This window comes from Globicephala melas, chromosome 1 (assembly GCF_963455315.2).
Source record: "Globicephala melas chromosome 1, mGloMel1.2, whole genome shotgun sequence".
NCBI lineage: Eukaryota > Metazoa > Chordata > Mammalia > Artiodactyla > Delphinidae > Globicephala > Globicephala melas.
Window position 1 is genome coordinate 74,268,309 of NC_083314.1, and position 24,462 is coordinate 74,292,770.

At 47.5% G+C, this 24,462-nt stretch overlaps 1 long non-coding RNA gene across 1 annotated transcript; it reads right to left on the reverse strand.

Moving 5' to 3' along the window:
• Positions 1-186: 186 nt before the first annotated feature.
• LOC115844762 (uncharacterized) lies at positions 187-20,985 on the reverse strand. Its single transcript, XR_009559368.1, has 4 exons — positions 20,912-20,985; positions 20,066-20,238; positions 1,655-1,746; positions 187-418 (listed from the first exon to the last, which is right to left on the reverse strand). It is a non-coding gene; the product is annotated as an uncharacterized lncRNA (long non-coding RNA).
• Positions 20,986-24,462: the final 3,477 nt, after the last annotated feature.

A 24,462-nucleotide genomic window follows, 5' to 3' on the forward strand; every position in this document is an offset into this window, starting at 1 on the left:
TGATTTAATTTTTATTATGTTACTTAAAGATGTATAAACATGAAACTATGTATTAATGTCTGGTGCTTATAGCTTTTATATTATAGACAAAAAATGTATATAAAGTAAATAAATACAAAGCAACGAAACAATAAAGCAATGATTATTCGAACATATTCAAACATGCAACTTTAATGTAATGTGATGAATGTTTTTGTTTTGCTGAAACTAAACCATTGGTGTTGGTATTAAGAGAGAAAATTGCAGGCTCACATCAGGCTCTGTATTTTATTTAGTTTTTTAACTTCAATACAAGAATGCTAGTTCACATACATTTATTGTACCAATACTTGATTAAAGTCTTTGTTTACCAGAATCTCATCTTAACCAAAACTCTGCCAGGTGACAATTGATAGATCTGTAGAATTGCATTATTCACCTGAAAAAAAATTAACATGACAACATTATTAAAGTCTTCATTCAACACATATCTATCTACTTGCCACTGGAATCATAGAACAAGAACGTTCTTCATTGGGTATTTGCACCCGTAGTGGGTGTTTACAACATTACTGCTAATGAACTTTTATAAGTTGGTGCCACAAAGATAGAATCCCATACCTCAGCTTACCAGTCAGATACGCCCCTGACAGCTATAGGGCAGGAATTTTTTAATGTGACAAGCCTTTTGGAGAGGTGCTAAGGGGCAGAAGGGAGCCAATTTGTCAGATGCCAATTTAGTGAATGTTCAAGTCATCAAAATTATCAAATCTATCCATTTACCAGAAACTTCTTTTTTTAAAACTATGTGGAAAACTTAAAGCAATTCATATTGGAAAAATGGTTTAACAGTTTTCAAAGATTTCTGTCATTTTGGTTGACAGGTTTCATTATTTCTTCCTAAGAGCACCTAAAGCAATGTTTCATGTCTCTCTACCCAGCTCCCTGCTGGAGACAGAAAGAGAAGTCAGTTCACAAGATGGCCTGAGAGGGGAGACTGGGAGGCAGAGAGATGAAGAGACTGACAGGCAGAGGGAGAGGGCCTGAGGCCAGGGAGGCAGTCTGAAGCCAGATCCCTGGGGTCTTTGTTCCCCAAAGTCCTCACAGGTTCTGGTAATCCATCTGACTCAAAGCACTGTAAATTTTATCAATAATTTTACTTTATTTTATTTTTAAATAAATTTATTTATTTTTTAGCTGTGTTGCTGCGCGCAGGCTTTCTCTAGTTGCGGCGAGCGGGGCTACTCTTCACTGTGGTGCACGAGCTTCTCATTGCGGTGGCTTCTCTTGTTGCGGATCATGGGCTCTAGGCACGCGGGCTTCAGTAGTTGTGGCTCGCAGGCTCAGTAGTTGTGGTGCTTATTTGCTCCGTGGCATGTGGGATCTTCCTGGACCAGGGCTCGAACCCGTGTCCCCTGCATTGGCAGGAGGATTCTTAACCACTGCACTACGTGGGAAGTCCAAATTTTATCAATAATTGGCAGAAGTAAATATTTTATAAATTTATCAAATTCAGCGAATTGGTTGTTCAATGGACTTCTGTGTAAACTGTCTTTTAGCAAACTAGTTTTAGCTGAATTAACTTTGGGTGAATGTACGTGAGCCTTACAGCTTAATGGGTAAGAGATTAGGTTTTGGGACCCAGCTGCCCATGTCAAACCCTCAGTCCACTTACCGGCTGCAAACTCTTGAGCAGGGCCTTGACCTCCCAGTGCTTCCATCTCCTCAGCTGTAAGAGTGCAGTAGTCAGGGTCTTCCTTCACAGAGCTGTCGGCAGAGTCACTGAGTTAACACACTCACAGCACTCAGAGCAGTGCCGGCATCAAAAGCACAGGTTATTATTGTCACTCTGCCCTGTCCTGCCTGATGGCCGGTCCTCCCACCTGTCTCCTCCACATAAACCATGCACCAGGTGGTCCCCATCAGGACGATGCTCTGTGCCGTTATCTGGTCCCCCTGTGAAGATGCTGTAACACAAAAGCAAACGCAGCCCTGAAAACGCCCTTGTTATAGGGGGGCACCTGTAGGATCCAAATATGCACATAATGAACTACCAGATTATTAACTGTCAGATTATTATTGAAATGAAAGCATGAAATGTAAACATTCTAACAGAGCACCTGCAGGACCCCGAGACTACAGAGCACACCAGTTTGAGAAACACCATTCCAGGAGCAATGACCCAGATGGGAAAGGCAGCAGACAAAGGGGCAGGAGGGGTGAGGGGACGGAAAGCTCATGAACCGCACGATGCCACACCACATGGCCGGCCCAGTCAGAAGGGGTGGAGGGGAAGGAAGTGGAATCCCACAGGGGGCTCCTCGTGGAACAGGAAGACCCCACTCAGAGGAGTCTGTTTTTCTGTGGCTTTCACAGGCCTGGGGCAGGCGGAGCAGACAGGGCTTTCCAGCTCCCATTGCCCAGAGCCCAGGCTCTCTTCCCAGCCTCCCCAGGCAGCTGTGAGGCCAAGCAAAGGATACAAGGCATGACATCTAGTTCTCTAACTCATGTGCTCGGACTTCAGGGTCCTGACAGAAAGCAAAGGCAAAAGGAATCCAGATACACAGGTTTGCTGAGCCAACTAGCAGAACAAATAGAAAGACTCCAATCAAAGATGAAAAAAGCAGGAAAAAAAAAAAAACCTAACATGAGACCTACACCAATATTTCGTCCTCCAAAATAAAGGAAAGAAACAGCAGTTTGCAAAAGATTGATGAAACCAGAGGTGAAAGAAAATATCAGAATATGAAGGGGGTTGGAGGATGGAGCAGCAAATAAAATAATTGAGGAGAAAATTAATTCTTTGGCAGAACTTAAAATACAAAGAACAGAATCAACACTACAGAAAACTCCATCAGTGATGGGAAACATGATGAGAAAATAACATAGAAGACAAGAGGGAAGCAATTAGAGCAAAATGGACTGACAATGGGGACCAAACTTGTAGATAACTAGTTCCCCAAAGAAGACACAGAATGAACAGAGAAATACAATACTGTGGTCAAACAGCATGCACTTCCTCCCCCAGAGCCTCCCCTCTTCTTACTAACAGCCCTAACTGGCTCTGCTGTCAAGACGAGATACCTGGATCAGGGATGTAGGTGGGGATACTCCCCTGCTCTCTGGTGGCGGGCACGTGGCACTATTCTGGCCAATGATAGGTAAGAAAAGTTTCCTGGGAGCTTCTGAGAATGACTTCCACCTGACAAGAGGAAGGAGGGAGAGGAGAAGCCCGTGCCCCTCGCTGCCCACTGGCTCTTGCCTCTGATTGTGGCTGTGTGAAAGCGAGGAGCTTGAAACTGCTGGAGCCGTTTCAGAGCAGAGGGAAGGTCAGGAGATGCAGAGGCTGACCCACAGCTCGTCTCTGGGCTTAGACATTACCCGGGGAGCAGCGTGAGTGACGTCACAGATGTGGGAAAGAGCAGTGTGCAGATGGGCGAAAGGGAATGGTTTTGCAGTTTGTTGGTATTTGCTAAATTACAGAGTGCAAAGGAGAGGCTGCAGATGAAGTTGGACACGTGGACTGAAATTAGGTTTTGCACTTCTTGTTCAAGATGTTCATGAACGAAGTAAATGCACGTGTGTCCTCTCCTTCCCTGGAACCTTAAAACTATAGTAAATGTATTTTGTTTAAGTGTATCGATCACATCAAAGAGAGACAGGGAGGCAACTAATCAGCAGACCAGAGACGCCTGGAATCTCAGAGAGAAAAGGAAGAGGACCGCCTAGTAAGGCAGAGCCAGACCCCAGACCAATTACATCAGAATCTCTGGGGTCTTGCCCAGGGGACAGGACTTTGTTAATGATCCAGGTGAGCCCGACGTGCAGCCAAGTTTGAGAACCAATGACCTAGAACACACACCTAGGGGCACAGTGGAGGACGGAGCCATCTGCCCAGAGGAAGCGCGGGGCCTCTGAACTCAGACGGCCGGGTAGGAAAGAGGGTGGAGTGAGAACAGGGCTGAAACAGGGAGCCTACTGGGCAGTCTGGGCATGGAATAATCAACTCCCAGCCCTCACCCAGCCCGTGCATGACCATGAAGGAGCCAGGCATTCCTTCTCAGATGTCAACAAATAAAGGCTCTTCTAAAACAAAAACAAAACCCAAAAACCCTGAACGCATGCATGGTCTGGAGAGAACTCAGCAGCTTGTGTGGGTCCTGGGGCCTCAGGAAAGCCTCCTCATTCTGAAATTTAGGGGTTCCCCAGCATAAAAGCCAGCCCCTGCCACCACCCTAAGGTGGAGCCTGATTGCCCACACAGCTGCCTGGATCCTTTTCAAACAAAAGGGGAAAACCAAGGCTCCACCAGACGCGTGACAAAAGCCGGCAGCAGAGGATCAATTCCAACCACTGGCAGGCAGAACAGGAGGCAGGTTGGAGGGGAGGGGGAATCAATGAGTTAAATCCACCCTAGATTAACAAGAAGCCATTAGGTATATTTCAGTTTGAAAACTCCAGAAATACCATCAGACACATTATCAGATCAGATCACAAATACACATCAGACACAGAAGTAAACACGGAAAAACTAAAACCAGAAATAATACAAGTGGTTGCCTCTGGGGAGAGGAACTGGGGCCAGGAGGGGACTGAGACTTTTCAGTACTTTTTTTTTTTTTTTTTTGCTGTACGCGGGCCTCTCACTGTTGTGGCCTGTCCCGTTGCGGAGCACAGGCTCCGGACACGCGGGCTCAGCGGCCACGGCCCACGGGCCCAGCCGCTCCGCGGCACGTGGGATCCTCCTGGGCCGACCGGGGCACGAACCCACGTCCCCTGCATGGGCAGGCGGACTCTCAACCACTGCGCCACCAGGGAAGCCCCTTCAGTACATTTTTTATAACCATGTGCATGTATGACTTGCTGACACATATACGTATGCTATAAGTATGTATATTATATATCTGATTATATATATATTTAAAAGGAAGAAATCAAATCATAAGGCAGCACTTGTCCAACTTGAACGTGCACACGATTCACTTGGCAATCTTGTTCAATAGCAGGTTCTGACTCAGTAGCTCTGGGGGACCTGAGAGTCTGCATTTCATACAAGCTCCTGGGTGATGCTAAAGCTTCAGGTCTGAGGACCGCACTCTGCGTAGCAGGGCCATAGATGATGCTAAAAGCCAGGCTGAGGCATCTGAAATAAATTCCGTGGGTAACTGGAAATCAGTGAAGCTCTTTGAACAGGGGAGAGGCAGCATCAGAAGATGCTTTAGGTGGATTAATCAGGGCAGCATGGCCTCTCGGGAGACACTGGAGGCACGGGGCCAGAACGGAGACATTGTAAAATCCAGGCAAGAGATGAGGGGCTAAGTCAGGGCAGTGACGGAGGGCAGAGGTGACAGGATAGAGAGACACGGCTGCAGTAGAATCACTTGGCAAAGGACTGGGTGTGAGGGGTGAAGGCAAGAAGGAACCCAGCTGTCCAGTGGAGAGGGTGCTGGGCCTTTAGAGACTCAGGGCAGGAAGGGGAGCCCAGCCTGGGGGGCCTGAGTGTGAGGATCCTGCGGGACCAACTATTTTTGGTAATTTTGAGATGATAGAAAAAACGTATATTGGTCCCTGCCCTGAGTTCCCGGCAAAGAGTTCCTAAGACCCTTGCGGTTTCCGAAAGTGATAAGAGGACTAGGGCATCTTTTGTTCTAACACTGGGCCTTGATTCTGGTTTCTGACACAGCATTCCTAAATTTCTGGGAATTTCCGGGCTGATAGCAGAGGCTTTTGTTCTAACGACGTGACTCTTGGTGGGATCCTTAGCGGGGGCTGGTCACGAGAAAGACCAGGCTAGGATTAGAAGTCCCACTCCCGTTTTTCCAGAGAGGGAAGAGAGGCTGGAAATGGAGTTATTAGTCTATCATGCCTACACAGGGAAGCCTTCGTGAAAATCCCAATAGTATGGAGTTTGGAAAGCTTCCATGTTGGTGAACACACGGATGTGCTGGGAGAGTGGGGCACCTAGAGAGGGCACGGAAGCTCCACGCCCCTTCCCACATACCTTGCCCTCTGCGTATCTTCCCTTTTCATGTTCGTCTGTATCCTTTATAATAAACTGGTAAACAGTAAATAAACTGTTCTCTTGAATCCTGCAGGCTGCTCTAGCAAATTAATTGAAACCAAGGAGGAGGTTTTGGGAACCTCCGACTTATAACATCATCAGAAGCACGAGTGACAACCTGGACTTATGATTGACATGTTAATGGGGGGTGGGGCAGTCTTGTAGGACTGAGCCCTTAACCTGTAGCCTATCTCCAGGTGGACAGTGTCAGAACTGAATTGAATTGTAGGACAACCAGCTGGTGTCACAGACTTGCTTGGTGCTGGGGTACCCCACATCTGGTGTCAGAAGTGCTGTGAGTGCTAGTAGTAGTAGCAGTGTAAGAGTTAAGGAGGGACAAGTGTGGTGGCAGGGTGGGGGGGAGGAATGAGTTCTTCCCACACAGTAATGCAGACCAAGAGTTCAGAAGAGGCGGAAATCAGTGAGGAAGTGACCGAAAGGTAGGAACCATCCATCACTCACAAATACCAAAAATCGTCCCTTGTCAGGAGCATGCCCGGGGCCTGCATGTGACATGGGTTCCAGCTGTCAGGGTCACACGGAGGCCATTCAGGCAGCCTCTTTCCTGCACCCCTCACCGCGCTCTGGCTCCATCTCTGATGCTAAGGGCACATTTGCAAGTCCAGGGCCCAAGGCTGACCTGAAGGGGAGGACTCCGGCCCTTCCAGAGAAAGACCCCAGGACAGATCTCATTCTCAAGGAAGCATGACCTGCCTCTGTGACCCGGGCTCAGAGTTTCCCTTCACAGGCCCTCAAAAGGGTCAGGGTGGCACAGAGCAGCAGGGAAGATGGGGACACCCCTCAGGGTGACTTCTGTCTCTTCACCTCAACACCACACACTTACAGACCGAGATAAAATGCTAAGTACATGCATGGTCTCAGGAGAGTCACTGACGAATCCGTTTTATAGCATTTCAAATGTTTAAGTCTTTTGCTTGTAGGGGGCTTTTTTTTTTTTTTAATCTGTAATGTGATTTGCTGTACATTAGAATAAAAAAGAAAATAAAAACAGCTGCATGGTTCTCTGTGAGACAGTTGGAAAATACCTCCATTTTGTAAAGCCGAGCAGCCTGAGAGAAAGTCTTCTGGTGGGTGAGGGGCCCCCAAAGGTGGGAGGTGGGAGGTCCTCGCTCGGGTCACTGAGGCGGGCCCCTGTGCTGATGAGGTGGGAGCCCAGCCCTGGGCTGAAGGGCTGAGGATGGGAGAAGTCTGGCCCCTGGATACACAGGGCACTGCTGCCTCTGTTCCTGCTGTATCTACATGACAGACATTCCTCCTGGTCTCCAGTCCGTCAGAGGCACCCAGGGAGCTAAACCATCATCAACGCACCCCACTTGTCTAGCACTTTCCAGGGCAAAAGCACTTTCACCTATGAGAGAGATAAGTACCATTGGGATTACCTTACCATTTTACAGATGAGTAAACTAAGGCTCCAGAGACGTTGGTTAACTGGTAAACCGCAAGATGTGGAAAGTCAGTACAAGGCAGAGCCTGGCCTAAGACCAGGTCCCTGCCCTTTCAGACCAACAGTCTTTCCGGATCCAAGCCCCTCTCAGGGCAGTTTATCTCCCACGCAAGATGGTTTCAGACCTTGAGAAGCCACATGAGGGGGCAGGAGGCCAGGACTGTCCCAGGGCAGCCTCTTGCCTCCCTCGCATCACCCCAGAGAGGAACTAAGACCTGTGGCTGCATCTCAGCAGCCTCTGAGATCAAGGTGACTTTTGGTCAACCACAGCCGCCTCCCCTTGCACTCAGCGTGTCAAAAACAGGCGTGCACCTCCGGCTGCAACCCAGACCTGCAAAGGCTGCTGGCCTGGCAACCCTCAGCTGGTCTCCCAGCAGGGCCCGGGGACCTTCCCTGTCTGTGAGCTGCAGGCTGGTGGACCTGCCCTTCTTCCTGGGGCATTGAAGTGTCCTCCTAGGGAGTCTCATGGTCCAGCTTTCACAGGGTCTTTTCACCTTAGTCTTAACCATCCCATTAGTCACACCAAGTACGTTACCTTTTAAAGCTGGAGAAGTCCCCCTAGTGGAGGGACTGCCCCCACGCTGAGCTTGTGCCCAGCCCCCATGCATGGCTCTGCCCAACCTCAGTTTGTGGGTGACTCTCTCCCCAGCCACATCAGTCGGCCTCTTTCTGCTGGGCTTCCTTTATCACAAGGGTTCCCTTGTGGTTCTTGGCCTGACAAGTTCTCAGCATCTCTCTTGCAACCAACAGGGTTTGGACAGAACAAAACATCCAGCACAACCTTCTACCCACCCCAGGGGCTCAGGGTACACCAACCTCCCCACAGGGAAGAGGTAGGTCCCCACTCATGCCCACCGACCTTTGAGACCCTCCCATTGGGAGCACAGAAGGGAGGGAGAGCCCCAGCAGGAACAGATAACTGGGAAAACCTCCCCACTTTAGGGGTCACTCCCCATCCCTTATGGGCCTAAGAAAGAACCCCCATCAGCCTCCAGCCTGCACACCAGCTCCCACTCCCTGGAGTAAGACCTTCCCTCCCACCCAGTGCCTGAAGACCCTTCCAGATGCAGCTCAGATGGCCCCCCTTGTGATGTGACCGGGTCACAGGCTCTTGCCTCCCCCTCTTCTGATGCAGGCCCCAGGCCCTGTGAACAGGGAGGCAAGGAGACCCCACGCTCAGGCTGGTGCAAGTGCAGGGTCGGCACCTGAGAGTGGGTGTCCTGTTGACTCACCCTGGTCCCAGCCCTCCTGTAAGGACGCTGGGGTGTCACATACGCTCTTGAACACGACAGGCAGCTTTCAGCTAAGGTGCACGTGGCAGCCATGGCTGGTTTCCACTCAGCAAATATTTACTGAGCACGCCAGTGCCTCGGCACAGCCAGGGCCCTCCTTTTCCGTCCAGTCACCATCTGCTGTGGTCACTGAGCCCCGAGGTGAGCATCACGTGTGTGCCCTCCCTCCGCAGCTAACCCCACAGCCACTCTGCTCCATGTGGGCGCCCCACCTCTTTAGGACCTGGGCAGAGTCCATCACGGGTTGGGTCCAAAGACACAGTCCGTGTTAGCCATCTTGCTTCCAGTGCAGACACAGCTTATGCATGTTTTCTACTCAAAGTCTGTTACTTGCTCTCAGGAGCAATAAAGAAGAGACAGGAAAGTAGCAACTTAAATTATGCAGCGATTCCACTCTAGGAGAATCTACTCTCTTCACAAACTGAAAGCTTGGAGTAAGCTTGAGACGGAAGCTGTAAATCCATGGGTTCCCTTGGGGCCCTTGGTCCATCTCTCTGCTCCCACCCACCTTCCCCGGGGGCAGGGCTGTGTCAGGAGCTGTTTAACAGCTGGCTCTTCAGGAGGACAAGGCCCTGGTCTCTAGCATTTGCCAATCCCTGTGGTGTGGATACTCCCTCCATGGCTCATTTCAAACCACCACCATGATGACCCTGAGCACAGACTCGGGAAAAGACGCGTAACACCAGCTCTCACAAGCCAGCTCCAGGCGTTTCCAGCACGTCCCTGTCTGGGACAGGAATCTAACATTTCAATCTGCAGACACATTTTCATGTAGCCTTGCTCGGGAACACAGCCAACCGTCTACCAGGAGGAAAAGGCAGTCTCTTCCAAAGCAGGAGGACAAGTTGCTGAGGGTGGTACGTCGGTCTACAACACAGCAGCATCCTAAGGGATTCACAGGAGTGGTTCTAACTGTACTTTATTCCCACCTTAAAACCTAACTCTCCCCTTCGTTAACCAAAGCGAAGGCCTGGATACCCCTCACCCACCCTCCTCCTTCACTACACACCCCCGGCCCAGGCTCAAGTGGGGTCCCCCGCCCACCCCGTCTACCTCCCCACCAGACTGTGCATCCTGAGGGCACAGAACGACTTTTTCTCTGGGAGCCCAGCATGCTGGGAGGCGGGAACTTGCAGACAGACAGGCAGACTTTGATTCCATTCCTGCTTCTACTACAGACCGCGTAATTGTGGGCAGATCCTCCATGGCCTCATCTGTAAAACGGGATAATAGCTACTTCCCAGGGTTGTCGGGAGAACTGAGTAAATGTGGTGCTAAAAGCACCCAGCGCAGGGCAACCCCACCAGACACAGGCCCCTGCTTACCTCCTCCCATCCTCCCAGGGGAGGCGACCTGAGCCATAGTCGGACAATGTCGCCACCCTGTGGCTAAGATCAGAATTGCAAGCTGTTCCTGGATTTGAGGGAAACTGCTTAGAGAAGGGAAGGGCTGGTGGGGGCTGGTGAGAATCAAGACCAGGGTTTCTGAGAGGACGCCTGGTATCATGGAAAGACACTGGGCACTGGCATGAGGTTCCGGAAACAGTTTTGGAGATATTAGCTGCTTGAACTTCAGCAAGTTATTTAACTTCTTAAGCCTCAGTTTCTTCATCTGTAAAATGGACATAATGCTTTCTGGGTCATTAGATAAGCACTCAGTAAGTGTTCGTTGCTCTTCTCCTTGCTCTTACCCTCTTCCTGCCCCTCTTTTCCAGATCCCAATAAATATCACCTTTCTGCCTCTGCAGGTCCCCTTAGTAGTTCCTCCTTGGTCTCATCTTCCCCTAGAGGAAGTATCTCAAAGTCCACAGTCATCCACATATGGACTTAGAGATGTCCCAAAGCTCTAAATTTTTACAATAATTCAATAACAGGGACACACTTGGTGATATACTCATGTCAACAAAATTATGTCAAGGATGATCTATAGAGTAAAATGTCAAGATATTTATTTGTAATAAAGACTCCCAGTCTGGGGACAGGTGTCAAACCAGGGACCCTAAACACCCCCTTCCCGTTAACAAGTTCTCTCCCCAACAACAAGGGGGTTTGCTGGACAAAGACCCCGTGATGGTCAGGAGGGGGGGTATTTCTCCCATATTCGGGAACTTCCTGAAACTTCCTGACCCAACCGGAAGCACCTGTCTGGTGGGCAGATTGCTGTGAGCCTGATGCCGAGGACACAGTGACCAGCATTGTTTCAGTGGTGACCAGTGTCCTTGAGGTTATAAACCCTCCCTGATGGGCCAGTGCCACAGTCCTCAGTGCTGGGAAAGCCCAAGATTTAGGACTCAACAAAATTAGGTCTGTATTTTATCTTATTTACTTGTTACCTGAGTGGCTCTGGGCAAATATCTGAACTCTTCTGAGCCCGTGAGCTGTCACAGCATTGGGGATGTGTTCCTACTTCAGGAGTCGCTGGGTTTAGCAAGTGCGGTCCTGTGCATGTGCCCAGTGAGGCCACAAATGCTCAATAAACACACTTATTCTCCAGAATCCATTCTCCCGGAGACACTTCCTCTTATGAAAGGTTGGCTTTACCACTAGACCAGGTTTCCAGGAGCACCCCCTCATGGGACCACAGTTTCCTAATTTTCTTTTAAAAAGTTAAGACTATCCTTGGGGATAGAAAATAACTGAGGATAGATACTCACTAATTCCTTCACCAACTCATTTCTGGATTTTAAATTCTTCACTCACCAGAAAGAAATGCCATTAAACCTAAGCAAATGGATAAACAGAGTAACTTTTATTATGTGGCCAGAGGACAGGAGCAAACAGATCACAAAACAAGAAATGCAATTGTTTCACACGTGCAGTGGAAAAATACGGGGCATATTAGACAGCTCAGGCTGCCATTACAAATTACCACAAACTGGGTGGCTTAAACAACAGATACTTTTTTTCCCACTCTTGGAGGCTAGAAGTTCAAGATAAAAATGCCATCAGAGTTGGCTTTGGGTAAGGCTTCTCTTCCTACCTTGTAGATGGCCACCTTCTCACTGTGTCCTCACATGACCTTTTCTCTGTACAGACAGAGAGAGAGAGCTCTGGTGTCTCCTCCTCTTCCTAAAAAGACAAGAGTCCTATCAGTTTAGGCTCCGAATCTTTTGAGCTCAGATAACCTTCATTACCTCCCTAAAGGTCCTCTCTCCAAATACAGTCATATAACGGATTAGGGCTTCAACATCTGAATTTGGGGGGGAAGACAATTCAGTCCATAACATGGGGTAATCAAGTAAATGTTTGCCCTTAGGGCTGCTGTCTCTGGGGTGGAATTTTGAGCGCGTGGCATCTTCACAATGACTCACCAACCAAAATAGCAATCAGAGATAAGACCAGTGTAATAATGACACAGGCCCTCTCCATCCCATTTGGGGATCCGTTTAGAGAGAGCAGCCCTGTCCTTGCCACCATCGTCATTTGAGACACCGGCCCCATCAAGAAGTGAATGCCGCCTCCCCTACTCACCTTCAGAGGTCATGGACCCCACAAATGATATTGGTGTCTGTTGCCAAACTCCTCAAAAATTCCCCACATGAGAGATGGATAACCTCTCCCTTCTAGCAATGACACTCTTGGGGGCCAAACCCATCCATCTACTTAGATCTGCCTCTGATTCTCATCAAGACCTCGGGTGAGAGCTGGCCTCTATTCCCAGTGCTATGTTCACCTTTTCTTTCCCCTGGGCCATCTGCCAGGGGAATGTGACAGTGGGTGGGCGGGCAGGTCCACTCCCCATTCTCTGCAGGGTTGGCAGATCTAGGGGGACTCATTTATCAGAATCTGAGAAACGGGGGAGAGCCCACCACCCCACCTGGGAAAAATATCTACCATTAGTTGCTCTGCCTGGATGTTGCTATATTTTGGGCCTTGAAATCGTTTTTTTAAATTATTATTGAAGTATAGTTGATTTACAATTTTGTGTAAGTTTCAGGTATACAGAGTGATTCAGTTTTATATATATCAGTATGTATATATAGAGAATATATACTATATAGAGAATATATACTATATATAGATATTTCTTTTTCAGATTCTTTTCCCTTATAGGTTATTACAAAATATTGAGTATAGGGCTTCCCTGGTGGCGCAGTGGTTAAGAATCCCCCTGCCGATTCAGGGGACACAGGTTCGAGCCCTGGTCCGGGAAGATCCCACAGAGCAACTAAGCCCGTGTGCCACAACTACTGAGCCTGCGCTCTAGAGCCCGTGCTCCCCAACAAGAGAAGCCACCGCAATGAGAAGCCCATGCACGGCAACGAAGAGTAGCCCCCACTCGCCGCAACTGGAGAAAGCCCGCGTGCAACAACGAAGACCCAACACAGCCAAAAATAAAATAAATTTTAAAAAAATAAAAAACATTGAGTATATTTCCCTGTGCTATACAGTAGGTCCCTGTTGGTTATCTATTGTGTATATAGTTATGTGTATATGTTAATCCCAAACTCCTAATTTATCCCTTTCCCCACCCTTTTCCTCTTCGGTAACCATAAGTTTGTTTTCTATGTCTGTGGATCTATTTTGTTTTGTATATAAGTTCATTTGTATCTTTTCTTTTTAGATTCCACACATAAGTGATATCATATGATATTTGTCTTTCTCTGTCTGGCTTTACTTCACTTAGTATGATTATCTCCAGGTCCATCTATGTTGCTGCAAATGGCTTTATTTCATTCTCTTTTATGAATGAGTAATATTCCACTCATTCATATATATATATATATACACACACACCCCACATCTTCTTTATCCATTTTTCTGTCAATGGACATTTAGGTTGCTTCCATGTCTTGGCTACAGTAAATAGTGCTGCAATGAACATTGGAGTGCATGTATCTCTTCGGATTATGGTTTTCTCTGGATATATCCCCACGAGTGGGATTGCTGGATCATATGGTAGCTTTATTTTTAGTTTTTAAGGAACCTCCATACTGTTCTCCACAGTGGCTGTACCAATTTACATTCCTACCACAGTGTTGGAGGGTTCCCTTTTCTCCACACCCTCTCCAACATTTGTTTGTAGACTTTTTGATGATGGCCATTCTGACCAGTGTGAGGTGATATCTCATTGTAGTTTTGATTTTAATTTCTCTAATAATTAGTGATGTTGAGCATCTTTTCATGTGCCTTTTGGCCATCTGTATGTCTTATTTGGAGAAATGTCTATTTAAATCTTCTGCCCATTTTTTGATTAGGTCATACACACACACACACACACACACATATATTGAGCTGTAGGAGCTATTTGTATATTTTGGAGATTAATCGCTTGTCTGTCACATCATTTGCAAATATTTTCTCCCCTTCTGGAGGCTGTCTTTTTGTTTTGTTTACGGTTTCCTTTGCTGTACAAAAGCTTTTACGTTTAATTAGGTCCCATTTGTTTGTTTTTATTAGGCCTTGAAATAGTTTTGACCCATATCCTAAAGCTGTCCACATGAAAGGCCAAAGTCTGCTGTCCTAATAAAATTTATTTTCAGGTGTCTGAACAGGACTTGTATATCTCGACATCTGCTCTACGTGTTTTCCCCCGACCGGGTGCTCCCTGGCAATATTTCAGGCAGTTGACACTTATTGAGTAATTACCATTTGTCAAGCACTGAGACTAAGCATCTGATGTGCAATATCTCATTAATCCTCAAACAACTCTATCAGGTAGATATGATCATTATATCCCCTTTACAGATGAGAAAAAGGAGGCTGAGAGGAGTAGAATGACTTGTCCAGAATCCAAGGCTGATAGATAACGGTCAAAGGATTCAAATCCACATCAGTGTGGCCCCAAAGCAACATTCTTGTCCAATACTTTCAGTACAATCTTGATTGCTTTTGTCAACAGACCTTTACAATAACATCTGTGATATGATAACTATTACCAGCTATCCAATAACAAAACAACAGACTCTTCTATGTTATGTTTCCTTTGCCTGCTATATCAGTTGTTTCATATTTGAGGGATGGCCAAGTGACGTTCCTTTAGTGACTCTTATTTTAGCCAGTCTCATTCCCGTCTAAAGATGTTTGTGATGAATTTCTGACAGATCTATGTACTCAAGGTCTACTCATGTCCAACAAAGCAGGAAAATAACAAGACTATATGGACTTAGGACTTAAAATCTATACCTGTAGAGAAGAAATGCCCCTCTCGATCTGCAATACCTGAAAAAGTTCTACCACCGCCAAGTAGCAACAAGCACACCACACCTAATACTATTCCCCAATAAATGGAACTAGAGATCCTTAGAGAAATGGCTGCTTCTAGGACTGAAGCAGGAAATATACAAGATGAGCCTAGAGTTCTCACAGTGCCATAACGTAAGGAAGTTCTTAAAAAAGAAATGACGGGGGCACGTCAGATGGTCACAGGAGCCAGCTAAAGAACATCCAATGGCCAAACTAGGAATAAGCTGACCAAAAAAAAAATTTAAACAGTGATTTTGGATTATCACCCAAAGTATAAAATAAATGTCAATGAGTGTTTGCTGATATAAATAAATGATTGTGTAAATAAATAAATGGAGATGAGACAATCTCCCCTGCAGAAGAATTCCAAGGAGTGAAGTATAAGAATTCCAAGGAGTGAAGTATAACCCCCCCGCTTAAGTGTGGGCGGCACATAATGACCTCCTTCCAATGAGGACAGTATGGGGGGGAGGGGAGAGTAACTTCACAGTGGATGAACCTGACAAGCACTCCCTTTGTCCAGGTGATGGAGGTCAAGGTCAACAGTGGTAAGTCACATGGGTAGTACGTACCCTTGATATGTGATGAAAATGGCACTTTACCTCCGTGCTCTTCTTCCCAAAAACCCGAACACCAGTCTAATCACGAGAGAAACATCAGACAAATCTCAGTTGAGGGACATTTTACAAAATGCCTGGTCAGTATTCAAAACGGTCATCAACACTTTGCTGTACAGCAGAAACTAACACAACATTATAAAGCAACTAGACTCCAATAAAAATTAATTTAAAAAGAAATGGTCATCGAAAAAATAGAAGTCTGAGAAACTGTCCCAGCCTACAACAGCCGAAAGAGACATGACAACTACAAGTAAGGTGGTGTCCTGGGTGGGATCCTGGAACAGAAAGGGCACATCAAGGCAAACTAAGGACATCGGAATAAATAGGGACTATAAATGTGTCAGTATCAGCTCATGAATTGTAACAAATGTTAATAGTGTAAAATGTTAATAATAGGGGAAGGTATGTGAGTGTATGGAAACTCACTCTACTATCTTCCCAATTTTCTGTAAATCTAAAACTGTTCTAAAAAGTAAAGTTTAGGGCTTCCCTGGTGGCGCAGTGGTTGAGATTCTGCCTGCCGATGCGGGGGACACGGGTTCGTGCCCCGATCTGGGAAGATCCCACATGCCGCGGAGCGGCTGGGCCCGTGAGCCATGGCCGCTGAGCCTGCGCGTCCGGAGCCTGTGCTCCGCAACGGGAGAGGCCACAGCAGTGCGAGGCCCGTGTACCGAAAAAATAAAATAAAATAAAGTTTATTTTTTTAAAAGTGCTACCCCTCCTTGAGCTCATATCCCTTCTGGTTATAACAGCTCATGAAAGATATTCAAGCATGTCCATCACCGTTTCCACAAAGGCCAACAAGACTTATGTGTGAATCTCTTCCCCCCCATACACAGGAACATTTGCTCCCAAATAAACCCTGTTCCCACTGCCGATTCCATGAAAGCGGAATTGAAAACTGGAATCTGTCCCCAGGGTTGTTTCACAGGTGTTTATTCCATACTCATTCAGTAGATGTTTACTGAGCCCCTCCTGGGTGCCAGGCACATGCTAGATGCTCATAACTCAAGGTAAACACAACTTCCCTGTTCCCTGTCCACATGGAGTCCACGCCACAGTGGGGAACAGACACCAAACAAGGAAATGCCAAAAGTCGCCTCTCAGATATCATGCCAGTTACAGAGAAGGGAAAGTGCAGGCTGCTGGGAGGGGAGGGGGGCCGTGAAAGGACAGGGAGGCTTCTCTGAGGAAGAAAAATTAAACTGAAGCCTACAGATTCTGCTTTAAACTGGTTCGCTCTAGTTAGTTCTTGGCAACTTGAATGGCACATACGGTGTTCGTGCAGGGTACAAGAGAATCTGGTCTTTATGTTCCCGTAAGCAGAGAAAGATGGGGTTCACCTGTGCAGGTAAATGATAATTGCCTAAGTGATATTTCTCTACAAAATTAATCTTCTTTATTGTTTTCTTTAACCCCAAAAGTAAGCACCAACATCCATTTATGAAAAAATCTATGGAGACAATAAAATGATCAGTGTTTGCCAGGAGTTAGCAGGGACTGAGGTATGAGTAGGTGGAGCACAGAGGATTTTTAGGGCAGTGAAAATATTTGGTATGATACTGTGATGGTGGACAAATCATTATACACTCGTCTAAACCCATAGAATGGACGACACCAAGAGTGAACCCAATGTAAACTATGGAATTCGGGTGATTGTGATGTGTCCACGTAGGTTCATTAGTTGTAACAAATGTCCACGCTGGTGTGGGATGTTGTAATGGGGAAGGCTATGCATGTGGTGGGGGCAGAGGGTATATGGGAAACCTCTGTACCTTCCATTTGATTTTGCCATGAACCTAAACTGCTCTTTAAAAAAAAAAGTAGGGACTTCCCTGGTGGTGCAGTGGTTAAGAACCCGCCTGCCAATGCAGGGGACACGGGTTCGATCCATGGTCCTGGAAGATCCCACATGCCGCGGAACTAAGCCCGTGCGCTTCAACTACTGAGCCTGCACTCTAAAGCCTGCAAGCCACAACTACTGAAGCCCGCGCACCTAGAGCCTGTGCTCTGCAACAGGAGAAGCCACCACAATGAAAAGCCCGCGCACCGCAATGAAGGGTAGCCCCCGCTCGCAACAACTAGAGAAAGACTGCGCACAGCAACAAAGACCCAAAGCAACCAAAAATACATAAATTTTTTTAAGTATTTTTTTACAAAAAGCGACTGAGCACTATAAAAGATTCAAATAGCATAGAAATGTACACTGCATAAAATGAAAAGAGCAAACCCTGATCAATTCCTTATCTTTGAATGAGCCACTACAATTATAGTCTAGATTGTTCCTGTGCATGTATCTATCTACATGTGTGTATCTACCTATGTGTTTTTGCAGAAATGAGATCATAGAATGCATAGTTTTGTAAATTTATCCATTGACAAGCCTATCTTGGACATCTTCACTTGGTGGTACAACTAGGTTTACTCATTTGTCCTAACAATGACATTCTTTCCTTCTTTAAACAATTCCCTATTGATGGTCGTTTGGATTGTTTCTTATTACCAAAAAAAAAAAAAAAAAAAAGCTACACTGAACTTATTTGTGTATTTATTACTGTGATCTTTCTTAAATTTTTCTAAAGGGTAAATTGCTGGAGCAAAGAGTATAGACATATGTATTTTAATAAATATTGTCAAGTTTTTCTCAATTTTGCATCAAATTAAAACTCAACAGCATAGGAGAGTGCCAGTTTCCCTAAACCCTAATCAACCTTCAGTAATCAGTAATCAACCTTGTTAATTTTTTAATTTTACCAATCTCTGTGAAAATAGCGCATTGCTTTGATTTTCATGCCTTAAATATTAGCAAGTTTAAAAATTCTAGTATCTGTTAAATGGCCAGTTGTATTTATTCTTCTGACCCTCCATATTCTCTCCACACTTTTCTATTGGATTGTTAGTCTATTTCATATTTATTTATAAGAGTTCCCGGTATACTGTGGAAAATAGCTATCTGTCTACTCTATGTGTAGGGAATACATTTCTCCAATGAGGCGTTTGTCTTTGTTTATTCCCTCTCCCACTCCCCCATCAGGGACTCTGAATGGCTAGAAGCCGTCTTTGATTTAAGGCAGGGATAAGGTTTTGTGGGAAAGACAGCCATCAAGTAGGAGAGTGTCTCAGTCTTAAGCACCTGCAGCTCCTGAGGTCACTGGTGAAAACTGTAGCGTCTGTGGTGCTCAGCTGTGTGGGGAAAGTATTGGGAGGGAAACCATGATTGTGATGAAATGTGACATTCTGCAGTGAGCAGGGTGAGGGAGTCTATGGAGGTGAGTCAGTGGGTTTGTTGGCCGATAGGGAGAGTGACATGTCACAGCTTTAGGAAGAAGTGTTCCAGGTAGCCTGGCCTGGAAAGTGCAGTGCTGACCACACAGCTGCTGGGAGCCTCGGATTACTGTGCAGCTCAGGGTCACGTCAGGCCTTTCCCAAATGCAGGTCCTCCCTGAATGCAGACCACCCATCCACGGCAGTCCCAGACCTACCAGCCTACAGCTCTAAGGGCTGGGGATGGTCTGTACAGGAGGAAGAGAGAAGCCACGTCTTTATAAAGAATGGGGAGATTGTCCCAAAGGCTGGGACAGGTTCACTGAGGGGCTGAGAGGCATGGAGGAGACCATGGTCCCAACTGACCCCAGAATCAGAAGAAACGGTGGCAAGTCCTCCTGGAGCCCCAAGGTCATCATGGAGGACAGGTACCACACCGAGGTGGCAAGAGTCCTGTTTGGCATTTTTTGCTTCAAACAAAAAATGAAAATGAGGCCTATTGCATCTGTTCTCCAAGGAACACCCCAACTTCAGTTCAGCTCCTGCAATGACAGACCCACCTTTACATCCTGAAGATCTCTGGGGGGGTCCAGCTCCAACTGTGGCTCTGGGCTTTTTAATTTCTGGAAGGCAATTCTTCCAGGGTATCTTTAAGAAATTTGAAAAAAGTTGTTGCCACGGGAGTTTCAATGATGCTAATCAATTTTCTGGCTATCCCCTTCAGGCCACTGTCTGGTGGCATCATGCCTAAGAAAGGGGCCTCAGCTCTAATGACTTGGAAAATATGAGCAGCCTGTGGGAACGGTTAACGTGAAATCTGTGTGACGTTGAAGGCCTCCATCTAGCAGACTACAGAGTCCCCTAAATCCAAACCAGTCAGCTGGGTATGTTCCAGAAGGTTAGATGCGTTCCATGGCCACGTGTGCAGTATATAATTATGCCTTCCAGGAGATTTCTTTCAAATGTAACTTCCCAAATACATAGAGATGGTGCTGATTGGTACCCACACCTATGCACACTTGTAATATTTCAACATTCAGAAGAACAAGATGAAGAAACTTTGAAATGAAAACAGTCTATGAAGGCCATTTTTAGGAGCCACTTTAAAGATCCTTACAGCAGTTTCATGAGGTCTGTCCTTATTAACATCGTCATTGGGATCATGAGAAATCGGAGGTACTGAGGGGTTGGGTAACTTACCCAGCGTCACGTAGTGGGGGAGGGGAAAGCCAGGATTTCAACCCCAGCAGGTGCCCAGCTGTGAGTGCTCCAAATGAGAACCAGGTGGGAAGTGCCCTACAGGTTCCAAAGCACTGCCCATTGTTCACCTCAGGCTGTCTCCAAACTGACCTGGGAGGCGAGGATTCCCCACTCTACAGAGAAGAAAACCAGCGCAGAGAGGTGAAGAAGTGAAGATGGAAAGGGTGCCTGATACGAAATTGTGGCAGCTGGGTTTGATATTGACATGCGGTCTTCTCTCAGTCCTTCAAAGCAGTCTTACTTCCAGGGAAATGCTCCAGAGCTGGGCATTTCCCCCTGAATGAACCCCAGCCCCAGGAAAGCCCCTGTGTCCCATCCCCAGGCAATCTGCCTTCACCTCTCAGAGTCTGTCTCAAGGGGTGAGGCAGAAGTTCCCCCACTCTCCTCTTTGAAGCTGTTTCACCTCAGAAGTTTCTCATTTGGATCAAGAACTCAGATCTGAAACATAGGGTCCTCAAGGGTCCCCCCTTCTCGATGGTAACCCGCCCCACTCTTAGCCCAAAATAATTCTCACCCAGCCCAGTCTGAGACGTGGACCTCCAGGTCCCCCCACCCTGATTCCTAGCCTAGGCCTCTCCCACATCGGGACCTTGCCCCTGATTTCTCACCCAGATCACGGATCTCTCACTCAAAATAAGCTCATTTTGCCCAGGATTTAGTTCCTAATAGCTGAATCCTGGTTTACTCTTGTGCTGCCGCCCCAGCTATCAACCTGCCACCCCTTCCCCGTTTCTCTGGTTCGACCCTTGTGCTCAATCTGAGAATGAAAGGAAAAGACTCACGGACCTCGCAGCACCACCTGCAACCAGCACCGAAGCCTCCCTCAAAGCATCCTTCCGCCCTCCCGACTGGCCGCGCAGCGCCTGGGCACTAGTGCCACCTGGCGGCTGAAGATCAAACTGCCGCTAGTGATTTCCCGAAAGGAGGCCTTCCAACAGCACGTCGACATTCTACAAACAAAACAAACAAAAAAAAACGTGATGAGCGCCTATTGTGTGCAGTACCCTGAATACAGAGACAGGAAGCAAAGCCACTGTCCTAGACGAGCCCGTAGTCTAGCAGGGAGGTATAAGCAGAAATCATTTCAGCGCAGGTTGTATGTGCTACAGTACAGTTTCTATCATCTAGGAGACCGTAGCAAGCAACAGGTGAAAACTGGAATAAAGCAGGAAGGCCTCTTGGAGGAAGCACGCAGGATGACCCGCAAGGGGCAGGTGGAGCACACACAGACACCGGGAGAGGAAGGGGCTGCAGGAATGGAAAGAGATGTAGCTTGGGGGGGCCTGTGGCCCAGGTCTCTGTTCCTGATGGAAGCCAAGGCAGATGTAAACTGGAGGAGACTGGTCCAACGTGCTGTGTGTGGGATGCAGCCTCCTGAGTCTGCATGTGAGTGCTTTAGTCATGTGAGAAATGGCAAAAGCAATGGCCTTACGGTTAATTTAAAAAGGAAAAAATGAGCTTCTCAGGCATCAAAATTTACCAGGAGCATGACAGTCTGAGGGGGAAAGGACAAAAGGGGAGTAAGTGAGCCTATTGCCTGCCTAGGTTTTCCCCAGATCCCTCCTCACTCGTAAGGTTCAGGTTAGGTTGGGGGTCTCAGCATTGGGGAGAGAAGCAAACGGTACCGGGTGGGGGAGAAATGACTCCCTCCACGGCCCCTTCCAGCCATACAACTCAGTGTGCAGAGGGCTGATGTGAATGCGGGGGATGGTGGGTCGCGTGGCCAGGCCTTAAGAGGATGGACTTTCACGGCAGGAGTCAAGGCAAGGGTAATGAGCAAAACCAGCAGCAGTGAGTTCCCGGTAAACCCACCACTCAGATCAAGACTCTACCAGCCACGCAGAGGGGTGTGGACAAGCCCCTCAAGCAGGGCAGCAGAGCCGGGCCAAGCAGACTGGGGCTGAGGCCAGGAGAGCAGGGCCAGCGGGATCCAGGGAATGTGGACAGAGCCCAGTGTCACAGCCACATCCACGTCATGAAAACACAGGAGAGCAGCAAGACTAACACCTTCCAGCAAGAAGACTTTGGTCCCGGTCCAGCTGCAGGCGGGGTCTGTAGCCTCCATGGGAAAGGGAGCCCTGAGGCTCCACTTGTGTCCTCAGGCCTCCCACAGGCCCTTCAGGTAGCGGGTGCCGAACAAATGCTTCCTGGATGTGAGGATGATGCAGCTTCCACCTGAAACCGCCAAAGAATTCCTGCACCAGGTATCACTGAAGATAAAGGCCCCTTGGCCTCTGAGCTAGCCTTTCCCCCGAAGGAATTCCTGACTCCAGTCAGTGCTCAGAGGCGCCTGCCTGCTTTGCACTCTGCTGCTCGGCCTGCCAACCACCCAGTTCCCAGAGGTCCTAACAGCCAGGCTGCCTCGCCCCACTTCTCCTGACCTAACCCCTTGAGCACCAGCTTCACCCCTGCCCCAGCACGGCCCAGACCCAGGAGCAGTGCAGGCTCAGGACTGGGGACAGTGACTGCGGGCTAAGAGCCTGGTGTTTCCCTCAAACCTGAACACACGACTTCATCCACGGATTCAGTGAACACTGGTTGCCTGTTGCCCAGGTCTCCTAGAAAGCCAGAAGCAGAACTGAATACTCTGGTTTTCCTGGACACCATCCCAACTGGTATTGGGGGTTCATCCTCCTCCTGGGAGAGTCTGCACCCACCCTCAACGTCCCATGAGGTCCTTAGCTCTATCCCCGGGACAGAGGGCTTACAAATGTCCCACGTCCCCCAGGTCCCTGGCGCTGGGCTGCCTGCACTCCCAGAAAACTATTATAAATCGCTGCACGTAACTCTTACTGCCTGTCCCCTCACTGTCAAGGCTGCTCTCACCCCTTGCCCTGTAAGAAGGGAGCGGGGTCCTTCCTCTGGAGCACAGCCCCAATCTGTGCGTCCAGCAAATCACTGAGGCCCAGCCACTCATTTCCATGGGGTGATGAGAGAGCCGGGGTCACTTCCTCTCCTCTTCTCTTGGCAAAAGTTTTCCTGATAAAGTCTGTTCCTTAATCATATGAATTTTCAGGAATTCTTCCTGGGACCTGATATGCGGTTGTGGCAATAACGAAAAGACCCACCTTGCAAAATGGCACAAGACTCTGGAACTGAGCAGTGGGACACAACGGTGATTTTTAAAGCGGGGATGAAATGAAAGAGAGGGGGGATTAAAAGCTGCTCCTGCAGATGCCTGTTCTGCCCACCACTGCCCTTCTCCAAGCCAGGCAGCTTCCCTGCTTCCCCACCTCCCTGCCTCCTACCCCACACGTTCATCTGGACTCTCCTTTCCCGGTTTCATTCTCTTGCCTCAACTTCTTTGAGAAACTGTCAGAAAGTCTGGGCAGTCACCCTCCTCCGAAATACAGATTAAATCTTCCCATATCCTTGTGCAAAGACCCACCTACTGAAATGTGAAGCAGCCCTGCCTCGTCAGTGAAGGGTCTTAGTGAAGAATGATGGGTGGGAGATAGAGGGGTGGGCTCTGCCTGTCTTATTCTTGAAGAAAATCCTAAGAACCCTCACAGGAGTGGGGAGCTGTGTGAACAACAGACGATAATATGCTGAGACTGCTCTGTCCCTGGTGGCCAGGGGGATAGAATCTGGATTCCAGGCGGTGGTAAAAAGTGGTGGTAGAAGGATAGGAAGCAGATCAACACTGGGGTTGGAAGCGTGGAGAATCTTGCTTAGAAATGGAGCTGGGCCTGTGTCATAGAGGGAGGGTAAGAATGAAACAGTATTAAATGCCTACTATGTGCAGGGCACTGTGACAGGAGCTTATATACATTCTCCCTCATAATCCCTATAACTTAACTACCTGGTCAGCAGAAATGTATGCGCCTGGCTCCAGGTGACCCAAGAAAAAGGCTCCTGGACCCTAGAGAATATCATACTAAGTGAAAGAAGACAGAGAATGACAAATATTATATAATACCACTTCTATCTAGAATCTTAAAAAACAATACAAGTGAATCTCTACACAAAACAGAAACAGACTTGCAGACATAGAAAACAAACTTACGATTACCAAAAGGGAAAGGGATACAAACTACTACACATAAAATAGACAAGCAGCAAGGATTTACTGTACAACACAGGGAACTATATTCAATATCTTGTAATAATCTATAATCTTTAAAAAAATAATGGAATCACTTTGCTGTACACCTGAAACAAATACAATATTGTAAAGCAAGTATACTTCAATTTTCAAAAAATGAACAACAACAAAATAAAAGAAGACAGGAAGAGGGTAAAGTAGAAAGAAAAAAAAAAAAGGATCCCGTAACGTTGGGTGAAAGAAACCAGAGAGGAGAGAACACAAACTCTGTGCCTTCACTTGTGTGAACCCC